Source organism: Saccostrea echinata, unplaced genomic scaffold, assembly GCF_033153115.1.
Source record: "Saccostrea echinata isolate AGI-Se365-2 ecotype Australia unplaced genomic scaffold, CSIRO_AGI_Sech_v1 ptg000018l, whole genome shotgun sequence".
In the NCBI taxonomy this organism is placed as follows: domain Eukaryota; kingdom Metazoa; phylum Mollusca; class Bivalvia; order Ostreida; family Ostreidae; genus Saccostrea; species Saccostrea echinata.
Window position 1 is genome coordinate 5,768,451 of NW_026889767.1, and position 19,260 is coordinate 5,787,710.

Sequence of the window (19,260 nt, forward strand, 5' to 3'; positions counted from 1 at the left end):
AACATTTTACAAGACCTTTTCTAAAACAAAAAAAGAGCATTGAATCATATTAAGATGCATGAAATGAAAATTATGGCACAGAAAGATTTCAATTACAAGCTTCATTTGAGACTTTTCAAATTGAAAAATAATTTTAAGAATTATAATTCCAGTTGAGGAGCAGATATCCTTAAACATTATTGACATATTTAAATATTCAGCAGACAAGTTCCTAGTAACAGTCAAAGGAGTAAAAAACAAAACAAAACAAAAAAAACCAAACAAACAAACAAAAACAAAAACAAAAAAACAGCAAAATTAATAGACTAGGAACATCGCAGAAAGTATCAATCCATTTTACAGATTTTATCACAAATTGGTATGTCACAAGAAATATATAAAACATTTAATTAAAATGATCATCATAACAATGACATACTTGAAACCCTTTTTTTCTATAGAATTGCGAATACAAAATACCCCAACTGTCCAAAAGTATGATTTTTACCATTGTTATTACTAGAAACAATATATTCTGCAAAAAAATGCTTGCTTCCATTTTAAATCTAAATGAAATCAACTTTGCTGGAATAGATAATCTTAAAATAAAGTATGGGGAACCATTGGATCAGGATAAAGTCCATTGTTTTCATTTACACCGTAAAACTAGTGTAACTTGACTTCATCCAAAACTGAAAACAAAAAACAACCAAAACAAAACAAACAAACAAACATACAAAAACAAAACAAAAACAAAAAAGAACAAAAACAAAAGCAAACCAAAGAACAAAAAGAAAACCTCAAAAGAGTTGGTTTAACTTGACTTCATCTATAATAATAATAATTATAATAAAAACACAAACAAAACAGGGACTTTTATTGCCATTGAGTAATGATTAACCCTTTTTTTGCCATTATCCACCTTGGTTTATTCGGGGGACCAAGGTTTATACGGTTTCGCCAATCACCCCCCCCCCCCTCCCCCGGTAGTGGAAATCGAACTCACATCGGAAATATCAACCCATTACTTTGCAACACTAAAACAACGTTCTAACCAATGCCCAACGTTAGGAACTTGACTGGCGTAAAAAAGTGCACACAAAATTTAGAATGGCGCTATATAAAACTCGTCTTCTTTTTTTTCAAGTAATGCAAGACCAAATGAATGAAAATATCGTATGTAATAATATTTATTTTGTCCATGTGTGACATTTCAATCCATTGGTTTTTAAAGTACTCAAATTTATCTTAAAATAACCACAATTCGTTTCCAAGGTGCATTCTAGACAACATTGTACATAGTGTCACAACGTTTTTCCATTTCTACATTAAATATGAAGATAACCAACATTCCATTAAAATAATACAAATTTGGAGCAGATCAAACATGCACCTCTGAAAACATCAGAGATGGGATCAGGTGTCATTGAGTAGTAAGCATCCCCTGTCGACCGGTAATACCCAACGTGTACCCCTTGTCATGATCGGGCAAATGGAAAAATCGGTAGACAATTCAGTATGATAATAATGGCCTAACAATTTGTATGAAAAACGCCAGTCAATTAACATTCGACATTTCACACAAATTGTAGCACCTTTCCCAATAAAGTATGCATGGACCAATAGTGATAATTGGATTATATATTGCATCTTTTAATAGCTAGGAAAAGAAAAAGAAATAATGAAAGCAAACTGCAGATATACTACCATGTTCAGAGGACAGTTTAATGTCTTTTATATTAAATAACTTTGGTGAATATGTATGCAGAGATGAGAATAGGAGGAATGGCAGTTGCAAATGTTTCTTAAAACGTGTTCCTTCAAGCAATGAAATAATGCATGAAACTTGGGAGACAATAGAACATATCTAAAATACATAAGCATAAATTAAAACTACTCAGAGTTTCAATATGAATGAATAATTATCATTGTATTTTTCTAACAATTAGAGTAATTCTTTTCGTAAATATTCATTTGTGATAAATATACAAACTAAATCTAGGTGAAATTACTTTCGAACTTTTAACATGGATCGAACAGCTTGAACAAAATTACCATACAAAAAATAATTAATATCGGATTTCATTTTACATAACAGTAATTGTCCAGGAAAAAATGTTGAAGAACAAACAAAGAATTAATAGTTTTAGTTTATCTAATGAAAGGTAAGGCTGAAGTGATGTATATACAATATGACTCTGAAGTAAAAAATAAAAATAAAAATAATGGTTTGAATTAATTAATAATAGATCCAGATATACTTAAGTTGTTATCCTTCAATATTTTCTCGTGTTTCACAATCATAAATATAGATATTGTTTGTGGCTCTAATTTTAGAAACAGACTTCTTTCAAAAGTGACACGTTTTCACAAAAGATTGGACACAATTTCATCATACATTAGAAGATGAAATACATATATATGAAGGTGTTATATTTTACTTCTATCCTACTCGAACAAATTCAGATTTCGAATTTATATTTTAAAACAATTATTATTTATATTTTTAATTGTTAGAAGGTGCTTTTAGGGTAGATTTTTTTTTTCTTATCGTTTTACTCGGACCTTTAATTTATCATTTTAACATGTGTATTTTTTTTTTCAAAAATAATCATAACCTCCATCATCTAATATCTTTTTGTTTATTTGTTTAAAAAACGCGATTTTTATATTGATATAGTTTCAAGTGCAATATGACTTTAAGATTTTATTTGTTAAAGTGTCACCAGAAATTATATATGTTTTAATTATATTTAATGTAATTAGGGCATATTTTTGATATCTGATGCAAGGTGTACTCTGTCCGATCTATGAGTTTAATGACTACCTGTCCTTTTTTCCACACTCTTCGAAGATAGACATTTATCCAGTCAAAGATAATGTAGCATTACTCAAAATTTCAGTTTATCTGTAATTAAATCAACAGTATAAAATGTATACATCAAATTATTCTTTACACACTACAGTGCACCAGTCTACCTATAATTGTTTGCCTCTACGACCATAAATAAATAATTTCAGAATAAAAAAAAACCTCCCTACAGAGTTATTCCTTTTCACAAATAAATACATAACGAGTTTTACAGTTCTCATCATCCCACTTTCCATTTCGACAAAAGCTGACACAATGCCCCATTTTTGTGTTATCAGGTTGGCCCTTAATCCAGTTAGAATACGTGATATTGGTGTGATGATTCCAAGTAAAAATCCCTTCGTTATCGATGTCTGTTGCCCCAATCCAAACCTCACAACAATAATACCACCTTCGACAGTCGACTAAAATTCAAAAGCAAACAATTTGCATGTACAGATTTTCCTCTCAATAAGGAAGCTCTAAACACTAATATTTTTTTTTTGAACTTAAGAAGATTGTATCGTTTAAAGGTGTACATATGGAATTTGTCAACACAAGGTACCTGCCAAATTTCTCTAGGAAAAATGTTCAAAGACAATGAGGTATTGGTTAACAGAAATCTCTTTTGTTAACTCACATTGATAATATACATGAAAAAATGTATTCAATAGCATTATCTAGGTCTAATATAATGGTTAGAATATTTTGATATATTTATATTGTGTCATTTATTGTAGATTTCCGTTTATATCATTTAAAATTAAAGGGCAAATAACTCTTAACGCATAAAGCTACCATTTAATTAGAACTCTTTTGTGAACAGTGTTTACAGCTTCCTTAATCATTTTTTTTACATCAGTAACTTAAATCTCCAAAACACATGAGAGCTTAAATATTAATTGGACTTCTTTTAGCTTGTTATTTTGGATATTTTTTAAACATTTACTGTGCTTCAAAATAAAGTTGAATAATATTTGAAGAGGGAAACATAATTCTTTTTCAGAAAATAAATTCTTCATACTCTTAAGCAGTCAATTAATGAATTAATGCCTGTTGTGGCCCTCCACTCCCCAAAAGCCATTGATTGTATTAATATTATAACTGGACAACATGAAGATTTGTATCTTAGCACAATAATCTACTTTTATCTTTACGTGAAGTTTTTATAGACTTTTTTCCTCTTGTTAGGTAAATATTTGTCAACTTTTTATTGTGTTTGTACTTTAACATCACTGCATTAATTTGTAAATATTATAAAAATTATATTTTTTTGTCTTGTTTTGTTTTTTTTATTATTCTGAAAATTCGTTAAAAGAAACACTAAACTATTGATTTTTTTCTGAATTTGATCAATATTCCTAGTATTTCATTTACAAGTTACAAATCTTAATGTGCATTGAATGAGAAAGCATTTATCTCAGTTTTGTTTAGGGGTTATAAAGAAACAAAAAACTGATTTTTTTTTTCTCTGGAAAGTACATGAGAAGGGTCCACATGTTTCCATTCCCGTGAAATATTTTTTTCACAATTGTTTTGTTCCCTTTTCGTTTGGGTGTGTTTTTTTTTTCTTCTTTTCTTTTCCTTTTTTTTTTTTGGCTTGTCAGAAAAACGAGACAATTTTTTTTCAGCAGGTTTGATCCACCCTGCCCCGGAAAAATTCCTCGATCTGCCCTTTTAAAGACTATATCATTTCCCAAGATTTTTACTACATCGGATTTTATATGCATTATTACTCTTACATGTATGGATGCTTACGCATGAAAGAGAGAGAGAGTATACATGTATACATGTACTTGTATTGAAAATGCAAACAATATTTATCTATAATCTTGCGGTTTAGGTTTTAAGTAATCCTTAAACTATCTTTTAAGATTTTCTCAAAATACAAGAAATTGAATAGGTACCAAATTTTAGACTACCTGCGGAAACTCTCCAATATGGAAAGACTTTCTATACATGCATATAAAACAGGCACGTAGCACCGTTTCTCAAAATGTGTGAATGCGAGGGGGAGCGGGCCGGGGGGCAGTAAAATGATTGACAAGCAAAAGAAAAACTTTAGGCACGTAAAAATTGGGGGAAGTGAAGAAGGAAATCAGGCGTTTAAAAAAAAAACTCCGTAGTCAGAGGAGGGACAGATTCCATTCATACTATCATTTTCGGTAGAAAAATATTTGAGTACAATGTACAATAATGTTGGATTAGAGTTGGTGGGGGGGGGGGGGCAGCCAGTCTTAAAATAAAAAAAAAATCCCTGTCGAACGCGTGGGTGGGGGATGCCCCCCTTTTTTCGAGCATAATGTTTTTACAGTTTTGTATGAAATTCACAATCAAAGGCTGATCTCCTCCACTTTTTGTTGCACTATAGTCAAATCCTCGAAAAAGTTCCCCCCCCCCATCCCCCCCCCCCCACAAAATAGGATTTTGGAGATTTTTTTCAATATTTTATTTTTTATTTATTTTTATATTATTATTATTGTAATTTTTATTATTATTATTATTATTATTATTATTATTTGCTTCTCAAAGATTTTTCAGGTAAAGTGTCAATTATTTCTTAGATGCAACGTGCCTGAAAGACACTCTGAGAAAAGGGAGTATTCCCCCCCACCCCCGGCTCCACTTATGTGTATATTTGTTAATTTGTGTTCTTGTTAAATGCTCTCATGTCGTGTTCTAAATCATTTTTTATTTACACCAAATTACTCAGTTTAGTTTTTAGATAATCAGCAATCAGACTTTTTTTTAGTGGTTTCTTATTTTTTACCCAGTCGCGCAAATACTAATACCCTTTTTTACTTTTGATATTTTCCCCGACCAAAATCTGATCAGCACGGACTAAGCGTTTTCGAGTGCTAGGCTGTACGATGAAGTGACAACGTGTTTACTGTTGACTATTTATGGAGTTTATTACTTTTTGTGATGCATATTTCAATAAATGGAATATAAGGTGTAAATTATTCGGCATGTGCACATCTTCGAACAGGTACAGTGGTCTATTTCCAGGTATGAATAAGTTTACAGTGTTCGACGTGTTCTCTCAATATGCATCAATTGTATTTGAATGCATATGGACATGCATAGGAAATACACTGGTGGAGTGATGGTTTGTTCCATTCTTACGATAGATTATTGCAAATTGTTTGTACGAGTTTTACTGTGTATTATTTCAAGTTTATCAGGTCCAGCACAATACCCTGATAAGGATATATAGCTTGATAAAGCTATATAGCTTTATCAAGGTATTACAAATACCTTGATCAAGGTATTTTATGTAATGAAAATACAAAAAAAAAATCTTAAAAAATTAAATTTAAAAGTCGAATTATGAGTTGTGGTCAGTGTATTCACTCGTGCATGAAAAGTACTCAGGTATCAAAAAGACAGCATAAAAGAACGTCTCCTCACACTACATGCTTTTCTTCCGATTTCTTTGTGTTTGAGTACTTTACATGCATGAGTGAATTTACTGACAACAACGCAGAACTCGACTTTCAGTATTTATTTTTTTTTAGAATTTTTTTGTATTTTCATTACTTAAAATACCTTGATCAAGGTATTTGTAATACCTTAATCAAGTTATATAGCTTTATCAAGCTATATACCTTTATCAGGGTATTGTGCTGGACCTGTTTATTGTGCATATATTGGTATGCTTTTAAAAAACACGCGCAACTATGTTTCTTCTTCCAAACTTGCATTTATGTTATTCAAAACGATAATTATTCATGATTATCGTTATGACTGTTTTTATCTGTTCTGGTTTTAAAATGTTTTTATCAATTCATGTGTTCCCCAAATACTTTACTATCGGAGATGTGCACGCGTCGATAGCCAAACCAAAAATTCACTCAAGTGTAACGAGGGCACTGGGGTATATATCGTTACAATAAGACAAGGTATCTGAAAGAAATATGGCGGAATAGTTGGTATGAAACAAGTCGTACATTGATGCAAATGTTGCGTTTTTAAGAATTCATGTCAGCTTTAAATCATTCCATGGCCCTAAGCGTAGTGATTTGCTCATTTACTTCTTTATTGAGGCTTATAGCACTACATTGTTTATTAATTATTCAAATTTTGTGTTGAAATACAGACATCCTACCTAGCTGCAACTGTCCTTCATAAATCCTGCTGTCCAGCGGTTTACCAGACTTTTTATTTACAACGGCGCGTTCGCTATTGAAAGCTCGCAATTGGAAATTTCCGGGGCATACTCGTTTACGTAATGCAAACTCACCCTTCAAGAACATGTCAAGATATTGCACACTAAAATTATTTAGACTTTCAGTATTTTCTTTATTATAGTCTATTCATTAGCTATATTGTATAATATAGTGTAGTATAATGTAATAGTGGAGTATAGTACAGTATAGAATGGTTAGTAGAATATTTGTGCCATTTTAACAAAGCATCTTACCCTCATTCCAAGGCAAAAGAAAAGCTTCCATGACCCATGTATTTTCTGCTTCTGTCTCTATCTCAACAAGGTAAGCTTGATATTGTTCACACTTTTCCTGTGATATTTTTATTCCAGTTATTGAACTTATATTGAATTATCAAAATAATATCATTTCGTTTTATCAATGAATATTTAATGAATTTACTGAATGAGTGAGTATTTTAAAGGAAACTATACCTTTTTTATTGGATAATATAGAATAGAAATTTTGCTACATGTAGATTTTGCACGTTTTTATCAGTTTTGATACTTTCAAATAGCCCCCAGAATACAAAGGCATGTTCATTTCTTTAAGAACACAATGTATTTAAAGTTCCGACATCTTGGCCTCTGTCACATCATATTGCAAGTCACAGACTGATTAATTAGAGAATAACTCATTTGTTAATTGCGACCGTTAATGATGATCTAACGGTCGCAAACATTGTTTTACAGGTGATGAGTATGCTGAGCCGGTAAAACTGACCATAAACGATCGCAAATAACAAATGAGAAGGAAGTTATTCCCATTCTAATGCACGTTATGCCTTTTGTTTAATTTATATTTCTTAATTTGTTGAGTTATATGAAATACTTCACGAAGCATTGTGGGTTTTTTTGTCTGTATATCAAACGCTTTCAATCTCGTTAATGCTCTTCTAACTACCTCAAATATCAGTGCATTAACCAATCAGAATTACAAACCTGTTGCGTTAGAATCGTGTATCACAGTTACTTTCTTGAATCAAATTGTTAAAACAAATCGGTCACGAAAAAAAAGATATAGATTAACAAATGTATTTTACCTTGGCATTGTTCCACTTTTGTTTGGTTTTGTTAAGAAAATAACAATGACCATGAAAAGAAACCCATCCAACAGGGCAAACTGAAAAAAGAATGTTGAATATATTTATTTTATCAGTATATTTTTAATTTTTCTATTTTTATTTTTTTTCCAACAAAGCAAGAAAGATACGTCTTGATTCCTGCCCTCTAACGCTGCCTTACTTAATAGATTTATTGCATGATAGTGAGGGATATATGAAGATTTCTTCGCCCATTGAAAATAATACGTGGCTGTAAGTTTTTTTATGTGGAAAAAAATATTATACCCAATGAAGTATGATGCATTTAATAAAAACAAATCAGTGAATGAAGTAATTATTATGATATCGTGACGTCACATTAGTGTAAGCTTTTCCTATGCTTCTTCATGACACACGACATCTAAAGGGATGGATCACGACTATTTGTTGCAGGGCAGGCACGACCTTCGCTTGAACATTTCGACAAATCAGATTCTGCTTTCATAATGATAATTCATATAGGTATAGAGGTATAACAATTTAATCCAAGCAGTGCATGGGTTTATGGAATCAGCTACGTTTCTTAAGAACGGACATTTAGCTATATGCATCGGATTTAGATAGTCTCTTTCAGAACTGGCAATGCGTGCGATTATGTTTCATGAAAAACAGCCTTTTGCTGCCTAAAAGTCATCGGCGTCTTTGGTTCAACGTTCAAAAGAGTCCGAGTAAAACAAGTGTACCCAGCATTTTGTCTTGTGAATAAGAACAATTTATATCCTTATCTATTTCAATTATAGATATTTTATATTTATATCCAAGATACGTATCCTTATTTTTATTTCTTCATACATCGAAAATGTAAAATGATAAATGTAAAAATGGAGAGAAAAAAACCACGTGTACTGCTGATCATACAGAGAATGTTGATTTAATTACATTATAAATAATAAGATTTGTTAAAAGCATTTAATGTCTCATACAAAAGTTTCCATCAGAATCCACTGGCAATTTTTTTAAGATGACTTATTTTCATTGATTGAAATTACATCGTTTAACTCAACTCTAATATACAAAATATATAAATGCATTTTTACAATATTATATTGTATTATATTATATTATACTAAATTATATTCCACAGGTCTCTCCAAGGATAGTACATGTATACATTCTTCATACAATGAAAAATTAAACTCCACCAAAATACTATAACATCCAGGAGTGAAAATATCATTAATAATATTATTTACTTTACTTTTATTTTATTGTTCAAAATGTTGAATTCAAGAAATTGTTTCTGATTTTACGCTCACAATGAATTAACCTGTGAGTTTTTAAATCCGTTCTTGATTTAATATATATATATTAAGTGACTTACCATTATCTTGAAACCAGAATTCCCATCCTGAGTCAACACGTTTCCTTTCTATCAATCTCTCATTAAGATGGTATTTCAAGAGTTTACAAGAAAAGAGCTTATTGTTGTATAGGATTCCTGCACATGATGATTTTAGCAGAATACATTGTAAAGCACATTCTGTTCGACGTACACGTTCGAAAAACTTTACATAGTACGACGTGTGAGATGGCAAAATTTTATCATAAGAAACGTTTCTTATGAACTGCCCCTCAAATGATAGAGAATTGGAGAATTGTCTAAAGACACTCAGAAAAAAACATACAAGAACGCCATATCTGAACATTATGTTATGCATAGGAAAACCTCCTACTGGACGTTTTAATATCTGTAATTAAAAAAAAAACACTTCTGGTATTTGCTTGTATGTTAAATGTAAAACGTTGAGGCCCCCTATAAAATAAATCTTTACTTGCAATTATATGAATGCTCTTAACATCCTCAATGTATCCTCTGATAGTGAATTTTTATGTGAATAGGGTTTAATTTATTGACAAATATTAGCGGATTAATAATTCAAACATGTACGTCATTATCCTTGATTTAAATCTATCTATATTGTCTTTTTAATTAGATAAATGGGGCGAGAAATCATAGCACGATTATGATTCAACCCAGAATTTTCAAAAGACAAACACTCATTACAAATATATATCTGATACGAACTAAAATTACACACAGAATTCTAAAAAAAAAATAAAATGGATAAAAAAAAAATGTCATTCCTTTTCTTATTTCCTCTTTTTTCATCTTTTAGAATTTTGATCACCTAGCATTTCATCACAATATCTGGAACGTAACAATAAACAGTAGGATGGTCTTCTGAACCATCTTTTCAAGAAATTTTTATCTTAAAGGAACGTAAATATTAAGTATAATCTAATAAACATATAAGACAATTGATTTTAATTCCAATGTACATGGAAACTTTAATACTTTGATTTACTATGAGAATAAAAGACACAAGGCCCAAGGGCCTTTACGGTCACCTGAGTATTATACAACACTTAAGAGGATCCATAGAGTATAGATTGAACTGATAGATGAAGCTTTGTTGCCCAAAAGCAAGAGAAATTAGGATGATCAGGATCAACGAAATAATTAGTCTAGCATTCAGTAACAACTCATAAATTAAGTTCTAATCTGTCCCCCATTTATCACCATCACTATCACCATGCAGACTATTAATGGACTATTATTGCTTCTGTACTACCTTTAACCCCATATCATAACCTCTCACATTGGCCTCTCTTGGTCTTTGTAGAACAATTAATAAGATCAGTTATTTTTGTCTCATTTTTATTTATCTATTATTTACAAGTCTACTGATCATTCAAACTATAAAAGTACTATTTGTATTATACAATAAAATTCCTTGAAGAATTCACTTATTCTAATTTGGAAGAGGTACCCTCATCATCATAACAATGCACTGGGTTGAAGATTTTAAGAGAATTAACACATTTTTTTTACTTTTTTGTCAATAGAGCCCCCCCCCTCCGAAAAAGAGACAGAACCCCCGACCCTGGAACCACAAGTTTTAAAAATTTTGTAAGAAACACCCTTGCTCATCATAACTATGCACTTTGTGTAAATGCTCAACATCACGGGGCACAGAGGTTTATTTAATAAAATTAATGCATTTTCACTATATTATCAATAGAGCACAACCCTTACACCAGAACATTGACCCAGGGGCCATGAAACTCTCATATCTTGCCCATAATATCTATACACTTGTCTTTGCTTTATAACCAGAAGCAGAAAAGAATATTTTGCAAAGAAATTATGCTTTTTCACTATATAATCAATAGACCCCCCTTTCTCCAGAACCCCCGACGATGGGCCATGAAATTAACAATTTTGGAAGAGGCACTCTTGCTCATATTAACTATGCACTTAATTTGTCTGTTAATACCCAGGAGCAGAGAAGAAGATTTTCAAAGAACTAATGCATTTTCACTATATTATCAATAGAGCGCCGGATTAACACCAGAACCCCTGACGCAGGGGCCATGTTATTCATATTTGAAAGAGGCACCGTTGCTCATCATAACTATGTACTTAGTTTGTCTGTTCAATCCCAGGAGCAGAGAAGATTTTCAAAGAATTAATGCATTTTCATTATATAATCATTTAAAGCCCTGTCCTAACACCAAAACCTTTGAATCAAGGGGACATGAAATTCAGTTTTTGAAGAGGCAACCTTGTTCATCAGAACTATGTACTTATTTAGTATGTTAATACTCAGGAGCAGAGAAAAAGATTTTCAGAGAAAAAATGCACTTTTACTATATATCATTTATATAGCTCAGCCCTAGCGTCAGAACCCCTGATTCTGGGGCCATGAATTTCACAATTTTCTTAGAGGACTCAATGCATATTACAATCATGACAACAGTTCAACCGCTTGATGTTCAGGAGTAAAGAAGAAAAATTTTCAAAGGTAGCACTAATTTTGTTGGTTTTAGTTCCACTCTTCAAGCTCCAGGGGGGCATGGACCATGAAAATCACAAATTTTGTTCCTATTCACCCATATATGTTCTATGCTAAGATTGATAGGAATTGGTTCAGGAGTTCAAGAGAAGAAGCTGAAAATGTTAAAATGTTAACTAACTACGCACATCGCACAAGGCAGGTCGCACCATGATGGACGAAAACAGAAAGCAATCGGTCACATGAGTGACTCATGTTTCCAAAAAAAAATCATATTTTTTTTCCTTATTACATGTAGATCTTCAATTTCTCGTCCTTGAAGTTCTTTATTTCAATGTATTGCATGTATACGACACAGCAGAATACATGGTAGTTACATATACTTAACATATACAATGTTACAAGGTATAACAATGTGAGCGTGACACATACAATATGACAGTGTATAACAATGTGAGATTGACATATATAATGTTACAGGGTATTTCAATGTGAGGGTGACGTACATGTATACACTGTAGCAGGATATAACAATGTGAAAGTGACATATACAATGTTAGAGTGTATAAAAATGCTAGAGTGACATCTACAATGTTAAAGGGTATAAAAATGTCAGAGTGACACATACGATGTCACAGGGTATAACAATGTGAGCGTGAGATGCATGTTTACAATGTTACAAGGTCTAACAATGTGAGAATGACATATACAATGTTACAGGGTTTAACAATGTTAAAGTGACATATACAATTTTAGAGGGTATAACAATATGAAAGTCACATGTAGTATGCTAGAGGGTATAACAATATAAGAGTGGCATATACAATGTTATAGGGTATAACAATGTGAGAGTGACATATACAATATTAGAGTGTATATAAATGCTAGAGTGACATATATAATGTTACAGGGTTTAACAATGTTAAAGTGACACATACAATGCTAAAGGGTATAATAATGTGAGAGTGACATATACAATGTTACACAGTATAACAATATGAGAGTGACATATAAAATGTTACATGGTAACACATACAATGGTAAAGGGCATAGCAATGTGAGTGTGACATAATATATAATGTTACAGGGTTTAACAATGTTAAAGTGACACATACAATGCTAAAGGGTATAATAATGTGAGAGTGACATATACAATGTTACACAGTATAACAATATGAGAGTGACATATAAAATGTTACATGGTAACACATACAATGGTAAAGGGCATAGCAATGTGAGTGTGACATAAACAATGCTACAGGGTATAACAATGTGATACCCGGTAGAGTCATATACAATGTTACATGGTATAACCATGTTAGTTAATATGAATTAATGACTTGCAAATATATACCAGGAATTGTTTTGCAGGAAATTTCAATTATGAAATTCTCAAGAATCACAAATATTCATTCGATCTTCTAAAGGAGGCCTCATACAAATATTTACCAAGATAACAAAGTTCCATTATATTTTTACTATAAAACTTTGAAATAATTTCCAAAATCAAGGTTTCAAAAGTAAAGGCTGTAAATTCTTCGTGTTTGTCCTGTCAATATCTGAGAGAAATATTGTTCATTTACATTGGTAATCTCCATTATAAAACAAATATATTTCTCTGGGTGTATGATGGGTGTTTCCTTAAAGGAACATTGCCTGTGTGAATACGACAAAATATATCATAAACTAAGGTTTATCTAGGCCTGGCATACACGGCAAGTACGCATTCTTTGTGCAGATAACAGAATATACAGAGCCAAGAAATGAGCGTCATAATTGTTTTCACGAGTATGCAAAGAATAGACCTAAATTGTGACTCTAAAATGACAAAAATTGATATAATGTAATAAAAGCCCGTTGTTTAATTTTTAAAAGAAAAAGTATCCTAGTAATAAAAAATTGAGCATTTGAAAAAAATTATTATATTCAAATTAAAATTAAATGTTAACTTTATAATTATGTACGGTACATTTATCATTTAAGAAAGGGCACACTGTAGCCTTGTAAAAATTCCCTTAAGAAATGTTACGTCTTTCGTTCAGATACATGATTGTCATAACTTAAATATCATTTTATTTTCTATACATGTAGATCACACAATCTGGTACATTATTCATACAAGTATTTTTTTTTATTGTTTATATATTTATAAATTTTAATGTAAAAGCATTTCATTCAATTGTTCTCTAGCAAGATCCGTACAGATTGCGTTTTAGATTAAAGCTAAATTCTTCTTGACAATAAGAAAAATGTGATATTTTCCACAGAGTGTAAAGATAAAGATCAATTCGGTTTGTTTTATGGTATAATGTTACAGCAGGGATATTGAATTTCTTTAACAAATTGATCGCCAGATGTCTCCTTATGTAGGTAGATACTTATTTTTTTTCTATTGTAATATCCTGCGTTTTTCTGAACAGGTCATAAGAACTTCCTGATTTACTTCTGTTCCAAAATACTTAACAAATGATAACTTTTGAATATCAATTTTGTTTTAGAAAAGATTCTACGTACCTTAAAAATGATGACAACTCCTGCTTCGCTTGAATTGAATTGGTATTACCTTTCTATATTATTTTATCGTCATCATAATGCAAAGTACCTCGAACCACATAGAGAGAGAGGAGAGAGAGAGAGAGATTTCTCCTCTCTCTCTCTCTCTATCCAAGTAGCCAACTAGCTAACAATTTTTAAATCTGTTTGAAAATAAATGAACACCCATGTTACTTTTTTCTCTTTCTTTGACCTTTATTATAAGATTGAACATTTTTTCAGAATTTATCGATGTGTAAACTCATTTGTGCTCACAAACTGAATAAAAGAAGCACGTTAATACTAATATAATTCCAATAAGCTGACCTAAGTTTGGAAATTTTTTCTCTGTGAAGCTTCCATTCAGTCTATTATATCTGTACCCCCGCGTAGGAATACTTTATTCTGCGATGTGGAAACGAAATGTAATCCAGATGAACATCGATAAAATTCCATTTTAAGTACAAAAACATACAATAAAATAAAGGAAATATGAAGATAACGAACAGTATTCAATCTAATAAGTTCAGTCAAACAATGGAAACCAGGAGCAGAGCAAACACGGACCTCTAAAACATCAGAGGTGGGTTCAGGTGTCATGGAGGAGTGAGCATCCCCTGCCTACAGGTCACACCCGACGTGTGTTCCTTGTCATGATCGAAAAAAACGGTAAAATCCGTAAATAATTCAGTGTGTAAATAATGGCCTAACAATTAATATGAAAAAAAATCAGTCAGCATTTGGCTTAATGATGAAATGCCTTTTCCAGGTTTTAAATAGTTAGAGGAATTAGAAGAGTTTTCATGCGGAAGGTCCTCCATAATTCATAGAAAATGAAGGGAAAAGGTATGTGTGAAAATATTAAGTTTGTTGCCTACGTGAAATGCGAAATGTTTTAGTGTATCATAAAAACACATTCTCTGAAAACAAAATTGTCAAGAATATAACGACCTTGGGTTGTAAAAACAACACATGTTTAAAAATATACTTAAAAATAACCTATATTTCAGTATGTTAAGTTAGCCACACTGTTGTTGCTGGTTGAAATGAAATCCCTAGAAATCACAAAATGATTGATTGTTATTGTTTAACGCCGAGTCGGCAATATTTCAGCCATATTTCGGCGATGAAATCACAAAATAATTTAAAAACTAAAAACACCCCGGACACGAAGATCAAATATGATTTATGTATATTATAACAGAGAAAACTTGTTTTTTCTCCCTGCAGGCCTATTTAGAACAGTGTTATGTAATTCAAAATTGTGCAGAAATGTGTTACGTAATGTTACGTAATTCAACATTTTGCACAAATGTGTTACGTAATTCAATATTTTGCACAAATGTGTATAATTTTGTCAGAGGAAATATATCAGAGGAAATATCTCAAGGAAAAAAAGACACCTATACAACTTTTTAAAGGGATGGAATCTAAATAAAAAAAATTTAAAAACCGCACAATGCTTTTCAATAATTCAACATTTTTTAACACTAAAATGTTGAATCGCAGGACAACTTTAGGTTTCTCAGAAATAAAAATGGGAAAAAGAATTCTGTAGAAATTTGCGAAAAAAGAGAAGATTTATTCTATCTAATGATATATATTCAATTCATCGATGCAATCGGTTGGCAAATGTGTTTTTTCTGATTTGATTAAAGCTTCTTTTTTTTTTTTTTTTTTTTAATGCTAGTTCTCTAGAATTCAACATTCTTTGAGCTTGTTTTCTGCCACATGACACAGACAAAATTAGTGTCATCCAACTGATGCCTAGTATGGCAGCTCATGGCCAGGTTAGAGTCTCTCAAACGTACATGTGTATGTCAAAATGCAAATCAATGTCATAAGTTCACATTTTTCATACCCAGAAAAAGTGCATTTTTAAAATATGAGTTTCCTAGCAAAAACTGTTCTAAAGTTATAGCCAAGGTTAAAATTTTGCTGTCGAACATACAAACAGACAGAAACTATATGTCCCCGATTCTCTGTTTACAGGGGGCCAAAAAGACTAGGATACCGTATGACATATCAGAGACTAACTGTTAATAATCAAGCAAAATAATTAATCCCAGTATGTGATTTTTTACACAACGTACAAGTGTATATTAATCGGCAAAATAGGCGGAATAAAAATATTACTTATCTAATTATACATGTAACAAATATGAATTGACCCTCAAAAACATGCCATGCAATGTCCAATATTTACATTTCCAATAAATTTCCCCTATGATTCTTTACAAAATAGAATACAGTTCATTTTCTCATGAACTACCATGAATGGGCATGAATATCTCCATTGTTATGTCATAATACCTCACTTGACGTCAAAACTATAGTGCAAACTCTTTTGCTTTAAAAATGACAGTTGAATGGCGTTATATGGGACATATCATCAGAAAAATAATGTAAATATAAGAAATGAATTTAATTTTTGAAAATTCATGAGGTACATGAACTACAACGCTTCACGCCGGCATATTTATCATGAAGCTTCTACCGCGCTTCATGAAATATGCCGGCGTGAAGAGTCATAGTTCATGTCCTCATGAATCTTCAAAAATTAAATTCATTTCTTAATTAAACTACGCGAACAAAATATTGAATTATTGAAACGGGAGGTGGTAAACAATATACGACAATTGTAACTGGGGGTTGAGGTGGGTAATTCAAATACTTTTTTAAAAGTAAATAAAAAAGCCCTTTGAACAAAAACTTTAAGTAGAATTATGCAAGTCCTCTTATCTCAAAGGAGATAAAGTTGCATGGGGTTTACTACCGGTTATTATTAGATGAGACACAATAATGGAAAGTATAATTTTACATTAGCTAGATGTGATAGCTTAAATTATTTACAAACATATATATAATAGATTAGTTTACATTATTATGTAAGTAGTGATTTATATATTGCAAATTTTTCATCCGTTATCCTGCCCCTTCCACAACTGTGAAATTCGAGGCCCATGGATCAGATGTTCTGGTGCTAGATCTGGGCTTCATTGGTTATATATTGAAAATGCCTTGATTCTTTGAAAATTTTCTTCTCTGCTCCTAGGTTTTTATGATAGAAATTAAGTGCATTGTTATGATAAACAGAAATGATGGCCCCTGGGTCAGGGATTCTGGAGTTGGGAAAGGGCTTTAATGATCATATAGTGAAAATTCAATAACTCTTTGAAAATCTCTCTTGGTTATTAAGCAGTCAAACTTAGTTCTATAGGAGCTAGAAAGAGCAAGAATGCTTAGTTTCTTTCAAAATTTTGAAATTCATGGCCCCTGGGTCAGGAGTTATAGAGTTATGAGGGCTCTTTTGATCATACAGTGAAAATGTATTAATTCTTTGAACATCTTATCCTCTGATCCCAGGTATTAAGCGGACAAACTTATCACATAGTTATATTACCAAGGATACTACTTTGAAAATGTGAAATTTGTTTCCCTGGGTCAGGAGTTCTGGTGTTTGGGCGAGACTCTATTGATAATTTTATGAAAATGTATCAATTCTTTGAAAATCTTCTTGTTTGCCACTGAGCAGACGAACTAAATGGATGATTATGATGAGAAAACGTTCTTCCAGAATTGTGAAATTCATGACCCATGAAATGGGTGTTTTAAGGTTGGAGTTGGGCTCTATTATGATCATGTATCTTGTACTGGAATATTTTTTCTGCTTTAAGAGAAGATCTTTTTTCATTCACTTGTGATAACTAATTCATATAAATAATGCAACTGATAGGTAAATTGAGAAAAAGAATTATACGATAATTTTAACATGTATTATATAAAAAAGTACTTCGTAAGTTTTGATAGTCTTGTAGACTTGTAAATAATAAATGAATAAAAATTAAACTAAAGATACTTATATTTGTATATTAAATATTATATCAAGAACAAGAGAGGCCAGTATAATGTTAGGATCGTGAAGGATGTGCGCTGAATATTTTGTTTTATGTCATGTCATGTTTGGTGATAGAGTGTAGATAGCACTGGCATACACAAGCAAGTTTCTGAGTTGTTAAGGATTGCTAGACTAACTAACTGTCAACCTTTGTTGGTCCTTTTTTATCGCTTTTGGGTTTCTGTTTATTCTGTTGTTATTATATTAGTATTTACCATTCCATGGATCCGTGAAGGCCCCTGGGCCTCTTTTTTACGGTCTCATTTTTTTTCTCTCTCTCTCTTTTTGATTCCTGAATCTGACAGTTTCCTTGTCAGTTTCCTTAATCATGTTTAGTCCCATTATCTCCTGGATGAATGCTACAAATTTGGAATATGAATAGCTCATGGCTAAGTATAAAAGCAATATTAAGAAATTATTCCTTCTATGATTTTGGTCTATATTACTTTACAGGAAAAAATGCTTTGACACAATGTTGTTTTCATTGAAATTTTGAAAAAAAAATGTCAACATTTTTTTTTAATCTAAGTACATTCCAAGTTTTTTTCCCCCGTAGAAAATAGGACATGCATTCGATGAATCGTATAATAAAAATAGATGTGCATAAAGTGAAACGCATTTTCTGTTGGAAAGCTCACAGTGCGTTGCAGCTTAATCTCAAGTTATCATCCTGACTTTTCTACGTTTAGGGCACACGTAATGGAGAAAATAGAAGACATTTGCCGGGTGAATGACCTTTCTTGGGACATTATTTTGAACTTGATTAAAAAGAGATATGAGGAGCACAAAATATATGTAAGTATTAATTCTCATTTGGTTTCTTGAAAGTAGTCTCTCGTATAATTAATGTATTTTTTTGTTGGAAACCCCTCCCCCTTCCCCCTTCTGCGTGT